The sequence below is a fragment of the Lissotriton helveticus genome, chromosome 1_1 (genome assembly GCF_964261635.1).
Source record: "Lissotriton helveticus chromosome 1_1, aLisHel1.1, whole genome shotgun sequence".
Classification (NCBI taxonomy): Eukaryota; Metazoa; Chordata; class Amphibia; order Caudata; family Salamandridae; genus Lissotriton; species Lissotriton helveticus.
Window position 1 is genome coordinate 117,818,536 of NC_136057.1, and position 23,317 is coordinate 117,841,852.

The 23,317-nt window shown below is 58.5% G+C and overlaps 1 protein-coding gene across 1 annotated transcript in view; it reads left to right on the forward strand.

The window, feature by feature from the left end:
• The window catches only part of LOC144764107 (uncharacterized), a 240,450-nt gene that overhangs the window by 21,923 nt on the left and 195,210 nt on the right, over window positions 1-23,317 (forward strand). Inside the window, exon 2 of the mRNA XM_078650286.1 lies at window positions 18,544-18,608. The gene's annotated coding sequence lies outside the window, so the exon portion shown is untranslated. The remainder of the gene's footprint in view (window positions 1-18,543; window positions 18,609-23,317) is intronic.

The following is a 23,317-nucleotide window of genomic DNA, read 5'->3' on the forward strand; positions in this document are numbered from 1 at the left end:
TCTTTTCGCCACATGCCGAAGCTGTCAAGCATAGTAGGTGTTGTCTTGTTTTTACCCAGGGCAGTTTCTAGCGTTTTTATTTTATCATCATCGAAGGATCCTATCAGGGGCCATTGACTTTCTTGACCCTTTTTTGTATATTTATGCCATAGTTTACTATAGGCTATAGCGGTCAATCCATGCTTCATAAACATGTCCTTATTAGGGGTGCCTTCCAGTGGGGCTGGATGGTCCATCTCTAATAGGCGGTCCGGGCTAAACAGGCTACTAGACCAGTGGGGAGAAGACAGACATGACGGCTCGTAACGAGGGACTAAAAAGTCAGCACTGCCTATCTTATCACTAGGTGCAAAGACTGGACAGAATATTTCTATTCTACGTTGTTTGCAGGCAGTGAATACCTCATGGATCAAGATAACAAAAGACCAATAAATAACAATGGGGAGAATGAGTAGGTCCGCAAAGATCTGCGTTACCTACCTTTTTCACTATCTGCAAAAAGGGTGGTCTCTTCCCTGTTTGCAGACAGGGAATCTCCAGGAAACAATAGTTTGCGAACAACAGTTCAGTTTCAAGTGATTATTGAGTGGGGGAGAAAAAATAAGCACGGCTGCTGCCCTACCTATCCTCCACTGCTTGCAAAGAGAGAGAGCCCGTTGTTTCTCCGTTTGCAGACAGTGAATCCCTCATAGATCAAAATAACAAAAAGACCAATAAATAACAATGGGGAGAATGAGTAGGTCCGCAAAGATCTGCGTTACCTACCCTTTTCACTATCTGCAAAAAGGGTGGTCTCTTCCCTGTTTGCAGACAGGGAATCTCCAAATAAATAAAAAGAGCAATACTAGTATTTTTTTAACAAACAAGCAATCAAGCAATTTTTTCGCAACTTGTCGTGGTGACACGACCTTACCCGGACCGCATGGACAGTTTCCTGTCTTCCGAATCCAGCGCCCGATCGTCCTCTCTTCTTCGTTATCCTCGCGGCACTCCTGATGGTTCCCAGTCAGGACCGTAGATCACTCGAGAGAGGTCTGTTCGGAACCAGTGAAGTTCGGATGATCGGCTGTCAGACGAGGGTCTATCGGACAGACGCGTTCCCGATCGTTGCAGTCGTTCACTTTGTCGTCAGGACCTCTCCCACTGGATCCATGGGTCGCTGATGGGCCCCACGCTTGGGACGCCAATTGTAGAAACTAAATGGGGGGCACTACCAACCAGAATATAAGATCCTTAAGTATTGCCCGGCGGTGTCGCCTCTTGAACCCACAAAGAAGTTAAACTACTGAAGAGGCAGGCGCTGGAGACTGGAAGGCAGGAAACAAGGTTTTTATTCTCTCCGGAGGAGAACACAACGAAACGGACAGAAGGTATCGTTCTGAGGTGCTCTAACTGCATCCCTGAGGCCTGGCCTCTTATACACATGTTTATCTGTTTATTGCATGTAACACATTCTCGTTGATACTTTGATGTACGGAAAGACATCCTCAGAATCCCCCCTTTCCCAGCCCGGTCCCACGCAAGGTTACAGTGGAAGTCCCCGCCCCGTTCACAACAGGTGATGATCATCACGCAGCTGGATATTCCGCCGATTCACGGAGTGTGTGGGGTTCGATCGGATCTCGTGGGGTGGGGGGGGGGCTTTGATCATCTCGGGGGTCCTTTGAGGAGGGAAGCTTTCTATTGTACGGGGAGGGGCAAGGGATTGGTATCGGCAGAGCTGGGTGCCGGCCTGGGAACGGGGAAGACAAACGGGCACACAGGGAAAAGGGGTTTGCATCAAAGGGCCGGAGATCATGAGAGGGAAGCAGGGGGGTGCCGCGCTGGGAACAGGATGAGGGCCTGGGGCAGAGCAGTGCCGAAGAGGGGTTTATGACTCAAGGCAGGTGCAAGCAGGGGGTTACCAGCGAAGCTAGGAGGGAGAGAGAGACGCGCTGGCTCTCGGCGAGAGCAGGGAAGCCATGGTGCCCAAAATGGCGGCTGTTTTACGCGCACAAAAGGTTTAAGGAGAGCAAGAGGGCGCCGATAATGTTGACGGTTTTAGCCCAACTTTCAACACTGGGGGTGCACAGGAAGTGAGGCATATCCGGGAGGGGTGCAGAGGAGGTGAGGCCTGTCCGGGGGATGCAGATTAGGTGAGACCTGTCCAGGGGTGCAGAGGAGGTGAGGCCTGTCCAGGGGGTACAGAGGATGTGAGGCTTGTGCAAAGGAGGTGAGGCATGTCCTTTTCGTGGGAGTTGCAAAGGAGGTTAGGCCTGTCCAAGGGGTGCAGAGGAGGTGAGGCCTGTCCAGGGGTAGGAAAGGAGGTGAGGCCTGTCCAGGGGTAGGAAAGGAGGTGAGGCCTGTCCAGGGGTAGGAAAGGAGGTGAGGCCTGTCCAGGGGTAGGAAAGGAGGTGAGGCCTGTCCAGGGGTAGGAAAGGAGGTGAGGCCTCTCCAGGGGTAGGAAAGGAGGTGAGACTTGTCCAGGGGGAGCAGAGGTGGTGAGGCCTGTCCAGGGGGAGCAGAGGTGATGAGGCCTGTCCAGGGGTAGCAGAGGTGATGAGGCCTGTCCAGGGGTAGCAGAGGTGATGAGGCCTGTACAGGGGTAGCAGAGGAGATGAGGTCTGTACAGGGGTAGCAGAGAAGATGAGGCCTGTACCTGGGTAGCAGAGGAGGTGAGGCATGTCCAAGGGTGCAGAGGAGGTGAGGCATGTCCAAGGGTGCAGATGAGGTGAGGCCTGTCCATGGGTGCAGAGGAGGTGAGGCCTGTCCATGGGTGCAGAGGAGGTGAGGCCTGTCCCGCAGGGGTACAGAGGAGGTATGGCCTGTCCAGGGGTGCAGAGGAGGTGAGGCCCGTCCTGGGGGGTGCAGAGGAGATGCCTGTTCAGGGGGAGCAGAGGAGGCAAGGCCTATCCAGGGGGTGCAGAGGACGTGAGGCATGTCCAGTCCAGGGGGTTAAGAGCAGGTGAGGCCTGTCCAGTGGTGCACAGGAGGTGGTGCCTGGGCTGGGGGTGCAGAAGAGGTGAGGCATATCCGGGGATGCAGATTAGGTGAGGCCTGTCCAGGGGGTACAGGGGAGGTGAGGCTTGTACAAAGGGTGCAAAGGAGGTGAGGCATGTCCTTTTTGTGGGGGTTGCAAAGGAGGTTAGGCCTGTCCAAGGGGTAGGAAAGGAGGTGAGGCCTGTCCAGGGGGAGCAGAGGCGGTGAGGCCTGTCCAGGGGGAGCAGAGGCGGTGAGGCCTGTCCAGGGGGAGCAGAGGCGGTGAGGCCTGTCCAGGGGGAGCAGAGGCGGTGAGGCCTGTCCAGGGGGAGCAGAGGCGGTGAGGCCTGTCCAGGGGGAGCAGAGGCGGTGAGGCCTGTCCAGGGGGAGCAGAGGCGGTGAGGCCTGTCCAGGGGGAGCAGAGGCGGTGAGGCCTGTCCAGGGGGAGCAGAGGCGGTGAGGCCTGTCCAGGGGGAGCAGAGGCGGTGAGGCCTGTCCAGGGGGAGCAGAGGCGGTGAGGCCTGTCCAGGGGGAGCAGAGGCGGTGAGGCCTGTCCAGGGGGAGCAGAGGCGGTGAGGCCTGTCCAGGGGGAGCGGAGGCGGTGAGGCCTGTCCAGGGGGAGCGGAGGCGGTGAGGCCTGTCCAGGGGGAGCGGAGGCGGTGAGGCCTGTCCAGGGGGAGCAGAGGCGGTGAGGCCTGTCCAGGGGGAGCAGAGGCGGTGAGGCCTGTCCAGGGGGAGCAGAGGCGGTGAGGCCTGTCCAGGGGGAGCAGAGGCGGTGAGGCCTGTCCAGGGGGAGCAGAGGCGGTGAGGCCTGTCCAGGGGGAGCAGAGGCGGTGAGGCCTGTCCAGGGGGAGCAGAGGCGGTGAGGCCTGTCCAGGGGGAGCAGAGGCGGTGAGGCCTGTCCAGGGGGAGCAGAGGCGGTGAGGCCTGTCCAGGGGGAGCAGAGGCGGTGAGGCCTGTCCAGGGGGAGCAGAGGCGGTGAGGCCTGTCCCGCGGGGGTACAGAGGAGGCAAGGCATGTCTTGTCCATTGGGGTACAGAGCAGGTGAGGCCTGTCCAGTGGTGCAGAGGAGGTGAGGCATGTCCAGACCAAGGGGTTAACAGCAGGTGATGCCTGTCCGGGGGTACAGAGGAGGTGAGGCATGTCCTGTCCAGGGGGTTAAGAGCAGGTGAGGCCTGTCCAGTGATGCAGAGGAGGTGGTGCCTATCCTCGGCTGGGGGTGCAGAGGAGGTGAGGCATATCTGGGAGTGGTGCAGAGGAGGTGAAGCCTCTCCGGGGGGATGCTGAGTGGTTGAGGCCTGTCCAGGGGGATGCAGAAGAAGCTAGGCCTGTCCTGAGGGGTGCAGAGGAGGTGAGGCCTCTCCACTGGTGCAGAGGAGGTGAGGCCTGTCCAGGTGGTGCAGAGGAGGTGAGGCCTGTCCAGATGGTGCAGAAGAGGTAAGGCGTGTCCAGGGGTGCAGAAGAGGTAAGGCTTGTCCAGGTGGCACAGAGTAGGTGAGGTCTGTCCAGGTGGCAGAGGAGGTGAGGCCAGTCCAGAGGGGCAGAGGAGGTGAGGCCTGTCCAGGGGGAGAAGAGGAGTGGAGGCATGTCCAGGGGTGCAGAGGTGAAGCCTGTCCAGGGGGTACAGAGGATGTGAGGCTTGTGCAAAGGAGGTGAGGCATGTCCTTTTCGTGGGAGTTGCAAAGGAGGTAAGGCGTGTCCAGGGGTGCAGAAGAGGTAAGGCTTGTCCAGGTGGCACAGAGTAGGTGAGGTCTGTCCAGGTGGCAGAGGAGGTGGAGCCTCTCCAGGGGGGCAGAGGAGGTGAGGCCTGTCCAGAGGGTGCAGAGGAAGTGAGGCCTGTCCAGGGGTGCAGAGGTGAAGCCTGTCCAGGGGGAACAGAGGAGGTGAGGCCTGTCCAGGGGGAGCAGAGGAGGTGAGGCCTGTCCAAGGGGTGCAGAGGAGGTGAGTCCTGTCCATGGGGAGGAGAGCAGGTGAGGCCTGTCCAGGGGTGCAGAGGAGGTGAGGCCAGTCCAGAGTGGTGAAGAGGAGGTGAGGCCTGTCCAGGGGGAGGAGGGGAGGCATGTCCAGGTGGCAGAGGAGGTGAGGCCAGTCCATGGGGTGCAGAGGAGGTGAGGCCAGTCCATGGGGTGCAGAGGAGGCGAGGCCTGTCCATGGGGTGCAGAGGAGGCGAGGCCTTCCATGGGGTGCAGAGGAGGCGAGGCCTGTCCATGGGTGCAGAGGAAGTGAGGCCTGTCCAGGGGTCAGAGGAGGTGAGGCTTGTCCAGGGGGTGTACAGAGGATTTGAGGCTTGTGCAAAGGAGGTGAAGCATGTCCTTTTCAGGGCCGGGGTGGTTGTAAAGGAGGTGAGGCCTGTCCTAGGGGTGCAGAGGAGGTGAGACCTGTCCAGGGGAAGAAGAGGAGGGGAAGAAGAGGAGGTGAGGCGGGTCATGAGGGTGCAGAGAAGATGCTTGTTCAGGGGGAGCAGAGGAGGCGAGGCCTATCCAGGGGGTGCAGAGGAGGCGAGGCCTATCCAGGGGGTGCAGAGGAGGTGAGGGATGTCTTGTCCATGGGGGTACAGAGCAGGTGAGGCCTGTCCAGGGTTCAGAGGAGGTGAGGCATGTCCAGTCCAGAGTGTTAACAGCAGGTGATGCCTGTCCGGGGTTACAGAGGAGGTGAGGCATGTTCTGTCCAGGGGGTTAAGAGCAGGTGAGGCCTGTCCAGTGGTGCAGAGGAGGTGGTGCCTATCCTCGGCTGGGGGTGCAGAGGAGGTGAGGCATATCTGGGAGTGGTGCAGAGGAGGTGAAGCCTCTCCAGGGGGATGCAGAGTGGTTGAGGCCTGTCCAGAGGGATGCAGAAGAGGCAAGGCCTGTCCAGGGGTACAGAGGAGGGGAGGCCTGTCCTGAGGGGTGCAGAGGAGGTGAGGCCTCTCCACGGGTGCTGAAGAGGTGAGGCCTGTCGCCTGTCCTGAGGGGTGCAGAGGAGGTGAGGCCTGTCCAGGGGGGTGCAGAGGAGGTGAGGCCTGTCCAGGGGGGTGCAGAGGAGGTGAGGCCTGTCCAGGGGGGTGCAGAGGAGGTGAGGCCTGTCCAGGGGGGTGCAGAGGAGGTGAGGCCTGTCCAGGGGGGTGCAGAGGAGGTGAGGCCTGTCCAGGGGGGTGCAGAGGCGGTGAGGCCTGTCCAGGGGGAGCAGAGGCGGTGAGGCCTGTCCAGGGGGAGCAGAGGCGGTGAGGCCTGTCCAGGGGGAGCAGAGGCGGTGAGGCCTGTCCAGGGGGAGCAGAGGCGGTGAGGCCTGTCCAGGGGGAGCAGAGGCGGTGAGGCCTGTCCAGGGGGAGCAGAGGCGGTGAGGCCTGTCCAGGGGGAGCAGAGGCGGTGAGGCCTGTCCAGGGGGAGCAGAGGCGGTGAGGCCTGTCCAGGGGGAGCAGAGGCGGTGAGGCCTGTCCAGGGGGAGCAGAGGCGGTGAGGCCTGTCCAGGGGGAGCAGAGGCGGTGAGGCCTGTCCAGGGGGAGCAGAGGCGGTGAGGCCTGTCCAGGGGGAGCAGAGGCGGTGAGGCCTGTCCAGGGGGAGCAGAGGCGGTGAGGCCTGTCCAGGGGGAGCAGAGGCGGTGAGGCCTGTCCAGGGGGAGCAGAGGCGGTGAGGCCTGTCCAGGGGGAGCAGAGGCGGTGAGGCCTGTCCAGGGGTAGCAGAGGCTGTGAGGCCTGTCCCGCGGGGGTACAGAGGAGGCAAGGCATGTCTTGTCCATTGGGGTACAGAGCAGGTGAGGCCTGTCCAGTGGTGCAGAGGAGGTGAGGCATGTCCAGACCAAGGGGTTAACAGCAGGTGATGCCTGTCCGGGGGTACAGAGGAGGTGAGGCATGTCCTGTCCAGGGGGTTAAGAGCAGGTGAGGCCTGTCCAGTGGTGCAGAGGAGGTGGTGCCTATCCTCGGCTGGGGGTGCAGAGGAGGTGAGGCATATCTGGGAGTGGTGCAGAGGAGGTGAAGCCTCTCCGGGGGGATGCTGAGTGGTTGAGGCCTGTCCAGGGGGATGCAGAAGAAGCTAGGCCTGTCCTGAGGGGTGCAGAGGAGGTGAGGCCTCTCCACTGGTGCAGAGGAGGTGAGGCCTGTCCAGGTGGTGCAGAGGAGGTGAGGCCTGTCCAGGTGGTGCAGAAGAGGTAAGGCGTGTCCAGGGGTGCAGAAGAGGTAAGGCTTGTCCAGGTGGCACAGAGTAGGTGAGGTCTGTCCAGGTGGCAGAGGAGGTGAGGCCAGTCCAGAGGGGCAGAGGAGGTGAGGCCTGTCCAGGGGGAGAAGAGGAGTGGAGGCATGTCCAGGGGTGCAGAGGTGAAGCCTGTCCAGGGGTACAGAGGATGTGAGGCTTGTGCAAAGGAGGTGAGGCATGTCCTTTTCGTGGGAGTTGCAAAGGAGGTAAGGCGTGTCCAGGGGTGCAGAAGAGGTAAGGCTTGTCCAGGTGGCACAGAGTAGGTGAGGTCTGTCCAGGTGGCAGAGGAGGTGGAGCCTCTCCAGGGGGGCAGAGGAGGTGAGGCCTGTCCAGAGGGTGCAGAGGAAGTGAGGCCTGTCCAGGGGTGCAGAGGTGAGGCCTGTCCAGGGGGAACAGAGGAGGTGAGGCCTGTCCAGGGGAGCAGAGGAGGTGAGTCCTGTCCATGGGGAGGAGAGCAGGTGAGGCCTGTCCAGGGGTGCAGAGGAGGTGAGGCCAGTCCAGAGTGGTGAAGAGGAGGTGAGGCCTGTCCAGGGGGAGGAGGGGAGGCATGTCCAGGTGGCAGAGGAGGTGAGGCCAGTCCATGGGGTGCAGAGAGGTGAGGCCAGTCCATGGGGTGCAGAGGAGGCGAGGCCTGTCCATGGGGTGCAGAGGAGGCGAGGCCTTCCATGGGGTGCAGAGGAGGCGAGGCCTGTCCATGGGTGCAGAGGAAGTGAGGCCTGTCCAGGGGTCAGAGGAGGTGAGGCTTGTCCAGGGGGTGTACAGAGGATTTGAGGCTTGTGCAAAGGAGGTGAAGCATGTCCTTTTCAGGGCCGGGGTGGTTGTAAAGGAGGTGAGGCCTGTCCTAGGGGTGCAGAGGAGGTGAGACCTGTCCAGGGGAAGAAGAGGAGGTGAGGCGGGTCATGAGGGTGCAGAGAAGATGCTTGTTCAGGGGGAGCAGAGGAGGCGAGGCCTATCCAGGGGGTGCAGAGGAGGCGAGGCCTATCCAGGGGGTGCAGAGGAGGTGAGGGATGTCTTGTCCATGGGGGTACAGAGCAGGTGAGGCCTGTCCAGGGTTCAGAGGAGGTGAGGCATGTCCAGTCCAGAGTGTTAACAGCAGGTGATGCCTGTCCGGGGTTACAGAGGAGGTGAGGCATGTTCTGTCCAGGGGGTTAAGAGCAGGTGAGGCCTGTCCAGTGGTGCAGAGGAGGTGGTGCCTATCCTCGGCTGGGGTGCAGAGGAGGTGAGGCATATCTGGGAGTGGTGCAGAGGAGGTGAAGCCTCTCCAGGGGGATGCAGAGTGGTTGAGGCCTGTCCAGAGGGATGCAGAAGAGGCAAGGCCTGTCCAGGGGTACAGAGGAGGGGAGGCCTGTCCTGAGGGGTGCAGAGGAGGTGAGGCCTCTCCACGGGTGCTGAAGAGGTGAGGCCTGTCGCCTGTCCAGGGGGGTGCAGAGGAGGTGAGGCCTGTCCAGGGGGGTGCAGAGGAGGTGAGGCCTGTCCAGGGGGTGCAGAGGAGGTGAGGCCTGTCCAGGGGGGTGCAGAGGAGGTGAGGCCTGTCCAGGGGGTGCAGAGGAGGCGAGGCCTGTCCCGCGAGGGTACAGAGGAGGTGAGGTGAGGTGAGGTGAGGTGAGGTGAGGTGAGGTGAGGTGAGTGAGGTGAGGTGAGGTGAGGTGAGGTGAGGTGAGGTGAGGTGAGGTGAGGTGAGGTGAGGTGAGGTGAGGTGAGGTGAGGTGAGGCCTGTCCCGCGAGGGTACAGAGGAGAGGAGGTGAGGTGAGGTGAGGTGAGGTGAGGTGAGGTGAGGTGAGGTGAGGTGAGGTGAGGTGAGGTGAGGTGAGGTGAGGTGAGGTGAGGTGAGGTGAGGTGAGGTGAGGTGAGGTGAGGTGAGGTGAGGGTGAGGTGAGGTGAGGTGAGGTGAGGTGAGGTGAGGCCTGTCCCGCGAGGGTACAGAGGAGGTGAGGTGAGGTGAGGTGAGGTGAGGTGAGGTGAGGTGAGGTGAGGTGAGGTGAGGTGAGGTGAGGTGAGTGAGGTGAGGTGAGGTGAGGTGAGGTGAGGTGAGGTGAGGTGAGGTGAGGTGAGGTGAGGTGAGGTGAGGTGAGGTGAGGTGAGGTGAGGTGAGGTGAGGTGAGGTGAGGCCTGTCCAGGTGGTGCAGAAGAGGTAAGGCGTGTCCAGGGGCACAGAGTAGGTGAGGTCTGTCCAGGTGGCACAGAGGAGGTGAGGCCAGTCCAGAGGGGCAGAGGAGGTGAGGCCTGTCCAGGGGGAGAAGAGGAGTGGAGGCCTGTCCCGCGAGGGTACAGAGGAGGTGAGGCCTGTCCCGCGAGGGTACAGAGGAGGTGAGGCCTGTCCCGCGAGGGTACAGAGGAGGTGAGGCCTGTCCCGCGAGGGTACAGAGGAGGTGAGGCCTGTCCCGCGAGGGTACAGAGGAGGTCCATGGGGGTACAGAGGAGGTGAGGCCTGTCCCGTCCATGGGGGTACAGAGGAGGTGAGGCCTGTCCCGTCCATGGGGGACGGGACAGGCCTCACCTCCTCTGTACCCCCATGGACGGGACAGGCCTCACCTCCTCTGTACCCCCATGGACGGGACAGGCCTCACCTCCTCTGGGGTGAGGCCTGTCCCGTCCATGGGGGTACAGAGGAGGTGAGGCCTGTCCCGTCCATGGGGGTACAGAGGAGGTGAGGCCTGTCCCGTCCATGGGGGTACAGAGGAGGTGAGGCCTGTCCCGTCCATGGGGGTACAGAGGAGGTGAGGCCTGTCCCGTCCATGGGGGTACAGAGGAGGTGAGGCCTGTCCCGTCCATGGGGGTACAGAGGAGGCGAGGCCTGTCCCGTCCATGGGGGTACAGAGGAGGCGAGGCCTGTCCCGTCCATGGGGGTACAGAGGAGGCGAGGCCTGTCCCGTCCATGGGGGTACAGAGGAGGCGAGGCCTGTCCCGTCCATGGGGGTACAGAGGAGGCGAGGCCTGTCCCGTCCATGGGGGTACAGAGGAGGCGAGGCCTGTCCCGTCCATGGGGGTACAGAGGAGGCGAGGCCTGTCCCGTCCATGGGGGTACAGAGGAGGCGAGGCCTGTCCCGTCCATGGGGGTACAGAGGAGGTGAGGCCTGTCCCGTCCATGGGGGTACAGAGGAGGTGAGGCCTGTCCCGTCCATGGGGGTACAGAGGAGGTGAGGCCTGTCCCGTCCATGGGGGTACAGAGGAGGTGAGGCCTGTCCCGTCCATGGGGGTACAGAGGAGGTGAGGCCTGTCCCGTCCATGGGGGTACAGAGGAGGTGAGGCCTGTCCCGTCCATGGGGGTACAGAGGAGGTGAGGCCTGTCCCGTCCATGGGGGTACAGAGGAGGTGAGGCCTGTCCAGGGTAGGAAAGGAGGTGAGGCCTGTCCAGGGGTAGGAAAGGAGGCGAGGCCTGTCCCGCGAGGTGCAGAGGAGGCGAGGCCTGTCCCGCGAGGGTGCAGAGGAGGCGAGGCCTGTCCCGCGAGGTGCAGAGGAGGCGAGGCCTGTCCCGCGAGGTGCAGAGGAGGCGAGGCCTGTCCCGCGAGGTGCAGAGGAGGCGAGGCCTGTCCCGCGAGGTGCAGAGGAGGCGAGGCCTGTCCCGCGAGGTGCAGAGGAGGCGAGGCCTGTCCCGCGAGGTGCAGAGGAGGCGAGGCCTGTCCCGCGAGGTGCAGAGGAGGCGAGGCCTGTCCCGCGAGGTGCAGAGGAGGCGAGGCCTGTCCCGCGAGGTGCAGAGGAGGCGAGGCCTGTCCCGCGAGGTGCAGAGGAGGCGAGGCCTGTCCCGCGAGGTGCAGAGGAGGCGAGGCCTGTCCCGCGAGGTGCAGAGGAGGCGAGGCCTGTCCCGCGAGGTGCAGAGGAGGCGAGGCCTGTCCGCGAGGTGCAGAGGAGGCGAGGCCTGTCCCGCGAGGTGCAGAGGAGGCGAGGCCTGTCCCGCGAGGTGCAGAGGAGGCGAGGCCTGTCCCGCGAGGTGCAGAGGAGGCGAGGCCTGTCCCGCGAGGTGCAGAGGAGGCGAGGCCTGTCCCGCGAGGTGCAGAGGAGGCGAGGCCTGTCCCGCGAGGTGCAGAGGAGGCGAGGCCTGTCCCGCGAGGTGCAGAGGAGGCGAGGCCTGTCCCGCGAGGTGCAGAGGAGGCGAGGCCTGTCCCGCGAGGTGCAGAGGAGGCGAGGCCTGTCCCGCGAGGTGCAGAGGAGGCGAGGCCTGTCCCGCGAGGTGCAGAGGAGGCGAGGCCTGTCCCGCGAGGTGCAGAGGAGGCGAGGCCTGTCCCGCGAGGTGCAGAGGAGGCGAGGCCTGTCCCGCGAGGTGCAGAGGAGGCGAGGCCTGTCCCGCGAGGTGCAGAGGAGGCGAGGCCTGTCCCGCGAGGTGCAGAGGAGGCGAGGCCTGTCCCGCGAGGTGCAGAGGAGGCGAGGCCTGTCCCGCGAGGTGCAGAGGAGGCGAGGCCTGTCCCGCGAGGTGCAGAGGAGGCGAGGCCTGTCCCGCGAGGTGCAGAGGAGGCGAGGCCTGTCCCGCGAGGTGCAGAGGAGGCGAGGCCTGTCCCGCGAGGTGCAGAGGAGGCGAGGCCCTGTCCCCGCGAGGTGCAGAGGAGGCGAGGCCTGTCCCGCGAGGTGCAGAGGAGGCGAGGCCTGTCCCGCGAGGTGCAGAGGAGGCGAGGCCTGTCCCGCGAGGTGCAGAGGAGGCGAGGCCTGTCCCGCGAGGTGCAGAGGAGGCGAGGCCTGTCCCGCGAGGTGCAGAGGAGGCGAGGCCTGTCCCGCGAGGTGCAGAGGAGGCGAGGCCTGTCCCGCGAGGTGCAGAGGAGGCGAGGCCTGTCCCGCGAGGTGCAGAGGAGGCGAGGCCTGTCCCGCGAGGTGCAGAGGAGGCGAGGCCTGTCCCGCGAGGTGCAGAGGAGGCGAGGCCTGTCCCGCGAGGTGCAGAGGAGGCGAGGCCTGTCCCGCGAGGTGCAGAGGAGGCGAGGCCTGTCCCGCGAGGTGCAGAGGAGGCGAGGCCTGTCCCGCGAGGTGCAGAGGAGGCGAGGCCTGTCCCGCGAGGTGCAGAGGAGGCGAGGCCTGTCCCGCGAGGTGCAGAGGAGGCGAGGCCTGTCCCGCGAGGTGCAGAGGAGGCGAGGCCTGTCCCGCGAGGTGCAGAGGAGGCGAGGCCTGTCCCGCGAGGTGCAGAGGAGGCGAGGCCTGTCCCGCGAGGTGCAGAGGAGGCGAGGCCTGTCCCGCGAGGTGCAGAGGAGGCGAGGCCTGTCCCGCGAGGTGCAGAGGAGGCGAGGCCTGTCCCGCGAGGTGCAGAGGAGGCGAGGCCTGTCCCGCGAGGTGCAGAGGAGGCGAGGCCTGTCCCGCGAGGTGCAGAGGAGGCGAGGCCTGTCCCGCGAGGTGCAGAGGAGGCGAGGCCTGTCCCGCGAGGTGCAGAGGAGGCGAGGCCTGTCCCGCGAGGTGCAGAGGAGGCGAGGCCTGTCCCGCGAGGTGCAGAGGAGGCGAGGCCTGTCCCGCGAGGTGCAGAGGAGGCGAGGCCTGTCCCGCGAGGTGCAGAGGAGGCGAGGCCTGTCCCGCGAGGTGCAGAGGAGGCGAGGCCTGTCCCCGCGAGGTGCAGAGGAGGCGAGGCCTGTCCCGCGAGGTGCAGAGGAGGCGAGGCCTGTCCCGCGAGGTGCAGAGGAGGCGAGGCCTGTCCCGCGAGGTGCAGAGGAGGCGAGGCCTGTCCCGCGAGGTGCAGAGGAGGCGAGGCCTGTCCCGCGAGGTGCAGAGGAGGCGAGGCCTGTCCCGCGAGGTGCAGAGGAGGCGAGGCCTGTCCCGCGAGGTGCAGAGGAGGCGAGGCCTGTCCCGCGAGGTGCAGAGGAGGCGAGGCCTGTCCCGCGAGGTGCAGAGGAGGCGAGGCCTGTCCCGCGAGGTGCAGAGGAGGCGAGGCCTGTCCCGCGAGGTGCAGAGGAGGCGAGGCCTGTCCCGCGAGGTGCAGAGGAGGCGAGGCCTGTCCCGCGAGGTGCAGAGGAGGCGAGGCCTGTCCCGTCCAGGGGGTTAACAGGAGGCGAGGCCTGTCCCGTCCAGGGGGTTAACAGGAGGCGAGGCCTGTCCCGTCCAGGGGGTTAACAGGAGGTGAGGCTTGTACAAAGGGTGCAAAGGAGGTGAGGCTTGTACAAAGGGTGCAAAGGAGGTGAGGCTTGTACTTTTTGTGGGGGTTGCAAAGGAGGTTAGGCCTGTCCAAGGGGAGCAGAGGCGGTGAGGCCTGTCCAGGGGTAGCAGAGGCGGTGAGGCCTGTCTTGTCCATTGGGGTACAGAGCAGGTGAGGCCTGTCCAGTGGTGCAGAGGAGGTGAGGCATGTCCAGACCAAGGGGTTAACAGCAGGTGATGCCTGTCCGAGGGTACAGAGGAGGTGAGGCATGTCCTGTCCAGGGGGTTAAGAGCAGGTGAGGCCTGTCCAGTGGTGCAGAGGAGGTGGTGCCTATCCTCGGCTGGGGGTGCAGAGGAGGTGAGGCATATCTGGGAGTGGTGCAGAGGAGGTGAAGCCTCTCCAGGGGGATGCTGAGTGGTTGAGGCCTGTCCAGGGGGATGCAGAAGAAGCTAGGCCTGTCCTGAGGGGTGCAGAGAGGTGAGGCCTGTCCAGGTGGTGCAGAGGAGGTGAGCCTGTCCAGGTGGTGCAGAAGAGGTAAGGCGTGTCCAGGGGTGCAGAAGAGGTAAGGCTTGTCCAGGTGGCACAGAGTAGGTGAGGTCTGTCCAGGTGGCAGAGGAGGTGAGGCCAGTCCAGAGGGGCAGAGGAGGTGAGGCCTGTCCAGGGGGAGAAGAGGAGGTGAGGCCTGTCCAGGGGGAGCAGAGGAGGTGAGGCCTGTCCAGGGGGAGCAGAGGAGGTGAGGCCTGTCCAGGGGGAGCAGAGGAGGTGAGGCCTGTCCAAGGGGTGCAGAGGAGGTGAGGCCTGTCCAAGGGGTGCAGAGGAGGTGAGTCCTGTCCATGGGGAGGAGAGCAGGTGAGGCCTGTCCAGGGGTGCAGAGGAGGTGAGGCCAGTCCAGAGTGGTGAAGAGGAGGTGAGGCCTGTCCAGGGGAGGAGGGGAGGCATGTCCAGGTGGCAGAGGAGGTGAGGCCAGTCCATGGGGTGCAGAGAAGGTGAGGCCTGTCCATGGGGTGCAGAGGAGGCGAGGCCTGTCCATGGGGTGCAGAGGAGGCGAGGCCTGTCCATGGGGTGCAGAGGAGGCGAGGCCTGTCCATGGGTGCAGAGGAAGTGAGGCCTGTCCAGGGGTCAGAGGAGGTGAGGCTTGTCCGGGGGGTGTACAGAGGATTTGAGGCTTGTGCAAAGGAGGTGAAGCATGTCCTTTTCAGGGCTGGGGTGGTTGTAAAGGAGGTGAGGCCTGTCCTAGGGGTGCAGAGGAGGTGAGACCTGTCCAGGGGAAGAAGAGGAGGTGAGGCGGGTCATGAGGGTGCAGAGAAGATGCTTGTTCAGGGGGAGCAGAGGAGGCGAGGCCTATCCAGGGGGTGCAGAGGAGGTGAGGGATGTCTTGTCCATGGGGGTACAGAGCAGGTGAGGCCTGTCCAGGGTTCAGAGGAGGTGAGGCATGTCCAGTCCAGGGTGTTAACAGCAGGTGATGCCTGTCCGGGGTTACAGAGGAGGTGAGGCATGTTCTGTCCAGGGGGTTAAGAGCAAGTGAGGCCTGTCCAGGGGTGCCGAGGAGGTGTGCCTGTCATGGGCTGGGGGTGTAGAGGAGGTGCGGCAGATCTGGGGATGCAGATTAGGTGAGGCATATCCGGGGATGCAGATTAGGTGAGGCCTGTCCAGGGGGTACAGGGGAGGTGAGGCTTGTACAAAGGGTGCAAAGGAGGTGAGGCATGTCCTTTTTGTGGGGGTTGCAAAGGAGGTTAGGCCTGTCCAAGGGGTAGGAAAGGAGGTTAGGCCTGTCCAGGGGGAGCAGAGGCGGTGAGGCCTGTCCAGGGGGAGCAGAGGCGGTGAGGCCTGTCCAGGGGGAGCAGAGGCGGTGAGGCCTGTCCATGGGGAGCAGAGGCGGTGAGGCCTGTCCAGGGGGAGCAGAGGCGGTGAGGCCTGTCCAGGGGGAGCAGAGGCGGTGAGGCCTGTCCAGGGGGAGCAGAGGCGGTGAGGCCTGTCCAGGGGGAGCAGAGGCGGTGAGGCCTGTCCAGGGGGAGCAGAGGCGGTGAGGCCTGTCCAGGGGTAGCAGAGGCGGTGAGGCCTGTCCAGGGGTAGCAGAGGCTGTGAGGCCTGTCCAGGGGTACAGAGGAGGCGAGGCATGTCTTGTCCATTGGGGTACAGAGCAGGTGAGGCCTGTCCAGTGGTGCAGAGGAGGTGAGGCATGTCCAGACCAAGGGGTTAACAGCAGGTGATGCCTGTCCGGGGGTACAGAGGAGGTGAGGCATGTCCTGTCCAGGGGGTTAAGAGCAGGTGAGGCCTGTCCAGTGGTGCAGAGGAGGTGGTGCCTATCCTCGGCTGGGGGTGCAGAGGAGGTGAGGCATATCTGGGAGTGGTGCAGAGGAGGTGAAGCCTCTCCAGGGGGATGCTGAGTGGTTGAGGCCTGTCCAGGGGGATGCAGAAGAAGCTAGGCCTGTCCTGAGGGGTGCAGAGGAGGTGAGGCCTGTCCAGGTGGTGCAGAGGAGGTGAGGCCTGTCCAGGTGGTGCAGAAGAGGTAAGGCGTGTCCAGGGGTGCAGAAGAGGTAAGGCTTGTCCAGGTGGCACAGAGTAGGTGAGGTCTGTCCAGGTGGCAGAGGAGGTGAGGCCAGTCCAGAGGGGCAGAGGAGGTGAGGCCTCTCCACTGGTGCAGAGGAGGTGAGGCCTGTCCAGGTGGTGCAGAGGAGGTGAGGCCTGTCCAGGTGGTGCAGAAGAGGTAAGGCGTGTCCAGGGGTGCAGAAGAGGTAAGGCTTGTCCAGGTGGCACAGAGTAGGTGAGGTCTGTCCAGGTGGCAGAGGAGGTGAGGCCAGTCCAGAGGGGCAGAGGAGGTGAGGCCTGTCCAGGGGGAGAAGAGGAGTGGAGGCATGTCCAGGTGGTAGAGGAGGTGAAGCCTGTCCAGGGGGAACAGAGGAGGTGAGGCCTGTCCAGGGGGAGCAGAGGAGGTGAGGCCTGTCCAGGGGGAGCAGAGGAGGTGAGGCCTGTCCAGGGGGAGCAGAGGAGGTGAGGCCTGTCCAAGGGGTGCAGAGGAGGTGAGGCCTGTCCAAGGGGTGCAGAGGAGGTGAGTCCTGTCCATGGGGAGGAGAGCAGGTGAGGCCTGTCCAGGGGTGCAGAGGAGGTGAGGCCAGTCCAGAGTGGTGAAGAGGAGGTGAGGCCTGTCCAGGGGGAGGAGGGGAGGCATGTCCAGGTGGCAGAGGAGGTGAGGCCAGTCCATGGGGTGCAGAGGAGGTGAGGCCTGTCCATGGGGTGCAGAGGAGGCGAGGCCTGTCCATGGGGTGCAGAGGAGGCGAGGCCTGTCCATGGGTGCAGAGGAAGTGAGGCCTGTCCAGGGGTCAGAGGAGGTGAGGCTTGTCCGGGGGGTGTACAGAGGATTTGAGGCTTGTGCAAAGGAGGTGAAGCATGTCCTTTTCAGGGCTGGGGTGGTTGTAAAGGAGGTGAGGCCTGTCCTAGGGGTGCAGAGGAGGTGAGACCTGTCCAGGGGAAGAAGAGGAGGTGAGGCGGGTCATGAGGGTGCAGAGAAGATGCTTGTTCAGGGGGAGCAGAGGAGGCGAGGCCTATCCAGGGGGTGCAGAGGAGGTGAGGGATGTCTTGTCCATGGGGGTACAGAGCAGGTGAGGCCTGTCCAGGGTTCAGAGGAGGTGAGGCATGTCCTGTCCAGGGTGTTAACAGCAGGTGATGCCTGTCCGGGGTTACAGAGGAGGTGAGGCATGTTCTGTCCAGGGGGTTAAGAGCAAGTGAGGCCTGTCCAGGGGTGCCGAGGAGGTGTGCCTGTCATGGGCTGGGGGTGTAGAGGAGGTGCGGCAGATCTGGGAGTGGTGCAGAGGAGGTGAAGCCTCTCCAGGGGGATGCAGTGTGGTTGAAGCCTGTCCAGGGGGATGCGGAAGAGGCAAGGCCTGTCCAGGGGTACAGAGAAGGGAAGGCCTGTCTTGAGGGGTGCAGAGGAGAATGCTTTCCAGGGGGAGCAGAGGAGGCGAGGCCTGTCCAGTGGTGCATAGGATGTCATGCTTGCACAGGGTGTGCAGTGCTGGTGAGGCACCTCCAGGGTTCAGAGGAGGCGAGGCATATCCTGTCTAGGGGGTTAAGAGTAGATGAGGCCTGTCCAGGGATGAAGAGGTGGAGGTGCCTGTACTGGGCTGGGATTGCAGGGAAGGTGCTGCGTATCTGGGAGGGGTGCAGAGGAGGTGAGGCCTGTGCAGGGGGTGCAGAGGAGTTGAGGCCCGTCTTGAGGGGTGCAGAGGAAGCGAGGCCTGTCCTGGGGTGCAGAGGAGGTCAGGCGTGCACAGGGGTTGCAGAGGAGGTGGTGCCTGTCTTGGGCTGGGGGTGCAGAGGAGGTGAGGCTGATCCGGGAGGGGTGCAGAGGAGGTGAAGCCTGTCCAGACGGATGCAAAGTGGTTGAGGCCTATCCAGGGAGATGCAGAGAAGTGGAGACCTGTCCTCTGCTGGGATGAAACCTGCTCTGTAGGGATAGGAGTTGAGGCCTATCTTGTCCTCTGTGTATGAGGAGTGTGGACGGCCTCAGCCACTTCTCTCACCGCCCAGAGATGCTCCTTTCCAGGCAATGTATTTTATTGTAAGAGCTTGTAATCCGAGTTTTTGGAAAGTATCCGGAGTTACCATTGAGCCCCAGATGGCTCATGACAAAGGCATGTTAAATCAATGAGAACTAGTCTGTTAAGACGTGATATGAGACTCAAAACTGTATGTTGTTAGTGATAAAAAGAAAAGGCTTCTTTCTTTTTATGAAGCCCCCATCCACCAACCGAGTTGGTGGCATGCTTCATCATGGGGCCCACCTGGCGACACCGAGTGTGTCCCTGCTGTGCTACAGGGCCTGTATTACAGCGGAGCAGGTATATTTACTGAGTGTGCAGTGATAGTGATGTGAAAGTCCAGTTTAAAAACTGTCCAGTGTTCCCATTATCCAAAGGGATTATCTTTAATGTTTGGGCCTCTGGCAGTAGTAAAAGCAAGGCAATGGATGTAGGTGGAGTAGTAAGCGAACCCAGCCGGGGGAAAGGGGAATGAGACAGAGAAGAGATTATCTGACCTTCTGGCTCTCCCACTCTACTTCTTCCTTTCTGCCCTACTCCGTTTTATGCCTTTCTTATTCCCTCTCTATCTTTAAGCATGAGTGGAAATCGCTGTAACAGAAAAGCACACCATTACTAATTTCCTTCTCCACTTTCTTACTCTCTCTCTATTTCCTTACCCTATGGCTTTGGCTCCTCTTCTATTCTACAATATAAGTATTCTATTCTTTGGTAACCTGCATTATAAACAACATTTTCGCACCCTTTAACTCTGAGTTCATTTATTCTTTTTCACTCATTTGTTCATTCACTCTCTGCCTTACTTTCTTATCTTCTGAATTCTTCTTACTTTTCCCTTAGGAACCTTCTGGAGCTTCCGCCGTCAACCAAGCGACAAAGAAATCAGGAACTGAAGTATTCAACGGGTAAGTATTAATTCTTCTCTTTTTATATTTTTTTCCTATTTACTTTACATTGGTATTTCTCTCTAGCCTACGCCTGGCACAAAACTGCACTTTTTCTATCTAACTAGACTACAGAAAGAATGTGACTAATCTCTGAAAATCCGTTGGTGAAGAGCGTGGTTCTAAAATCAACCGGCGCACTTCACAGCTTGTCTAGACCTCGCACCCGTGTCCAGGAGCGCAGAACTAGACCGACAACTTCTACCGCGGTCCTCCCTGTTGGTAGTACAGGGGAGAATGCCCAATTCCGCAGTATAATCACCTGCGTCCTTTTGCGAGCGGGTAATCTTTGCAATGCCCATTTAATGGCAGATACTGCAGGACAAAGAAGAGCTTTGATTTCTTTTTCCTGTACCCTGACAGTACCCCATCGCAAGGTTAAGCCTCCGGGCTGAGGTTTGTGAGGATTTTGCTAGTGAAAAATCTTGGTTAATCAGGGAGCATGAACATCTGATTGTTCCTCCCACGACCGATCCTCTGGGCCAAAACCCTTCCAGTCTACAAGATAGAAGATTTTTCCCTCGAATGGACTTTGAAACTAGGATTCTTTTAACTTCAAATTCTTCTCGTCCTTTCACTAAAATAGTTTCTCTGTTTCTCAGTTCTTTCAAATGGGGTGAAACCTTTTTAAGAAGAGAAACCTGAAACACTGGGTGTATTTTTAGCTGTGGTGGTAGTTTTAGTTTGAAAGCCACTGGATTCACTACTTGCTCCACAGGAAATGGACCTATAAATCGGGTTTGAAACTTTCTATTTCCTTTAAGCTTTAGGTTTCTTGTGCTTAACCATACCCTGTCCACTGCACTCAAATCTGGTTCAGGTCTTCTTTTTCATCTGCACTTTGCTTGTAGCGTTCCTTAGCTTTCATTAAGCTCTTGGTGGCAGGCTCGTGTAACTTGCTAAGATGCTGTACAAAGTTTTGTGCTGCAGGCACTTTAACTTCTTGAGAGGAAACCTCAGAATTTGGATGCCTTCCATAATTCAAGTAGAAAGGGGGAAAACCAGTGGAGGCATTCTTAGCATTATTATGTGCAAACTCTGCAGTCCAAAGAGGATCAAGCCACTCTCCCTCTTGATCCAAAAGAAACCGTCTGAGATACTTTTCTAACTCTTGATTGTCCCTTTCAGTTTGACCATCTATTTGTGGATGAAAACTCGTTGGGTAACGTGTCTCAATTCCCAAACCCCTTATGTAAGCCTTCCAACAATGGGATAGAAATTGAGATCCACGATCTGTGATCAAAACCTTTGGAATACCATGTATCTTAATAACTCGTTAATTGAATTGTGTGGCTATATGTTTTGCAGATGACTTCGCTTTCAGGGCAACAAAATGCGCCATTTTTTAGAAGGAGTCTTCCATGAGTAATACTGAACTGAATCCCTGACTAGAAGGCAATTTAACAATCAAATCCATAGTCAGAGTGTGCCAGGAAAATGGAGGGGTAGGCAAAGGTCTCAATAAACCCTGAGGAGCCAGCTTATTTGCCTTCCCCATTGTACAAATCTCACAGCCTTCCACATAAACTCGAACATCTTTGGACAACCTTGGAAACCAAAACTGTTTCCTTAACAACTCCTCCGTTCAATGGATTCCAGGGTGACCAGCCAATGGACGCTTGTTGTTTAAGTTCTTTGATTGGTAAGTACAAGGCCTTGGAATGAAACGGTAATCCATCGACAATTTCTTGAGTTGACTCCTTCTCTGCCCAGCTCCGCATTTCTTCAGAAGGTAAGGCTTCTTTGCCCTTGTCTACGAGAGTTTTCTCACTAGTGGCTCCAACGAGCTTAGTTTCAGGAATTATCTTTTGATCACTAATGGGACTCTTTCTACCATCCGTGTCAATGCGAGACGTGGCATCTACCTTTCCATTATTTCTTCCTGGCCGATAAGTTATTACAAAGTCATAATTGGCGAAATACAGGGACCACCTAAGTTGGCATGGTGTGAACGTTCTGGCAGACTTCAGAAACTGAAGATTTCGGTGATCGGTGAATACCGTCACCACATGTTTTGCTCTGACAAGGTAATGTCGCCATTCTTGGAAGCATCTTTGATAGCGAGGAGTTCTTTATCTGAAATAGTATAAGTTATTTCCGCTGGTTGCAATTTTCTAGAGTAATATGCCACCGGATGCAACTGCTCGGTCTCTTTGTGTCTCTCTGAAAGCACCTCTCCGATGGCCTGTTCAGAAGCATCAGTCTCCAGGTAAAACGGTTGAATAGGATGCGCATGCAGCAGAATTGGTGCAGTGGTAAAACTCTTCTTCAAGAACTGGAAAGCATCTTCTGCCTCAGCAGACGATTGAAAAGGTACTCCTTTCTGTAGCAATTTAGTAATTGGAGGTACCTTCAGGGAAAAATCTTGAATGAATCTGCGATAGAAATTTGCAAACCCGATGAAGCTCTGTATTTCTTTCACAGAGGTTGGAGGAGGCCAATTGAAGACCGCCTCATTGTTTTTAACATCCATGGTAAGACCTTCTGGAGCAATTACAAATCCCAAGAAATCCACAGGTCTCACTCCAAAAGCGCATTTTTTAAGTTTTATGTAAAGCTTGCTTTCCTTCAGGCAATGCAAAACTCTTTTGACCTGTTGCTGATCTTCTGATGAGGAATAAATGAAAATGTTGTCGATGTAAACAATCGTGCATTGATCAATGAACTACTTCAGGACATCATTAATGAAGTACTGGAAGGCTGCAGGAGCGTTGCTCAAACTGTAGGGCATCCCTTGGTACTCATATAATCCATACTTTGTTCTGAATGCTGTTTTCCATTCCTCTCCACTTCTCACTCAAATTAAATGGCACTCCCCATGTAAATCTAACTTCATGAAGATTTTGGCATCTTTTAGTTGATCTAGAAGAACTGAAATCAGGGGAAGAGGATAACGATTCTTTATTGTAATCTTGTTCAAGGCACGATAATCTATACACATTCTCAGGTCACCGTCACGTTGCGGAATGAAAAATAACGGTGAAGAAACGGGGGAATGTGATGGTCGTATGAACCCTTTTCTAAGTATTTCTGAATGTAATCTTTAGGTTGACGGTTTTCAGCTTCAGTAAGCGCAAGGAAGGTTAGATCCAGGTTCCAAATACAATTTTGCAGTCCTACCAATGATGTGGGGGCAACTTCTTTGATTCCAATTCACTGAAAACTTCAGCAAACTATTGCTATTCTACCGGAAGACTCAGTTTGCACCTCACACACCATCATCTTTTGCTTGCATAATAAAGCTGCTAGATTTCCATCTTGCTCTTTCTGCTTTTCTCCGAAGCAATTCTCCAACCAATAACTTGGTTGTGTTCAGTTAACCAAAGCAAACTCAGGATGTTTCCAAACTGCGGAGCATCGATCAAGTTAAATTGAATCTCTTCCTTCTGACCTTCAACAGAGACAAGTTCCACAACTTCTGTGTGACTGTTTATTGGGCCAGAAGATACATTTGTACCCTCAACAGCCCTAACTGCCTCACTTCTCTCTTTAGGTAATGCCTCAGACCAATTTTCGAGGCATATTTGAGGTCACAAAAGTTCCCCGTAGCACCGGAGTCCAGCATCACGGCCACTCCTGAAAGAACTCGGTCTTGAAATCTTAGGGTCCTCGTCAGAATACGGTGTGGAGCGGAAGATTGTAGAGTATTGGCCACTTGACGAGAAATTGGAGTTGTATCCTTGTTAGCAACCACCAGCCCAACTCCTTCTACTAGTGGTGCAGAGAGTTTTACTTCTTGAAGGTTTTTGGCTTCTTGGGACATTTCTTTACAAAATGTTCACTGATACCACAATAAAGCCATAGATTATTCTGTCAACGCTTTGCTTTCTCTTCTTTGGAAAGGGGTCCACTAATAGTTCCAATTTGCATAGGTTTGACTCTATGTTCTTTATCACCAGATTTAACAACCTCTGCGCTGACCCGGTCAAAGCGTGGTACACTGGGCCAAAATTTGCATTGTCTTTCACCCCTTCTTTCCGTTTGTCGATAGTCTATCTCAAAAACGAGATCAATCAAAGCTGAAACTTCTGCACGGCAATTTGGGATCTGTGACACAGCATCCTTTAAGTCATCTTTCAAACCCCGATAGAACAAGCCTGCCCTTTTGGCCTCCGGCCATTCAGTTTCTACTACAAGTTTGTAAAATTGGGCCAGGTAAGTGACAAGCTCTCTATTCCCTTGCCTCAACTCCAGTAATTCATTATCCGACGATCAAAAATTCATAAAAACTCTTTCTTGAATTCCTCGAAGTTATATAAAATTGGGGATTCTTGGGTGACCAGGGGCATTGACCACGAAGCTGCGTCTCCATTGAGATACGACAAGATGGAAGCTCTACAAGATTGTGCATCTGGTAAGACAGTTGGCCGACACATGAAGTACAATGAGCAATGAGTTAAGAAATGTGGGCCTACATTTAAAATTTGATTACCTTATTTTTCTCCCTGACTCCTATCAACTCTTGTTGAATCTCCTTAAGAATATTTCCTATTTTTTTTAATTGAACCCTTTAGCCATTCTGCTCAGGTGAGTATTGACGTGGGCACTTCACTCTGTTAAGGGTCGTGGTTACTCACAGTGCCAACACTCCCAGGAGCAGAACTGAGATTTTCCAAATTCGGAGCAGAACTATGAGATTTTCCAATTTCCACCACTGGTTTTCCCACAGC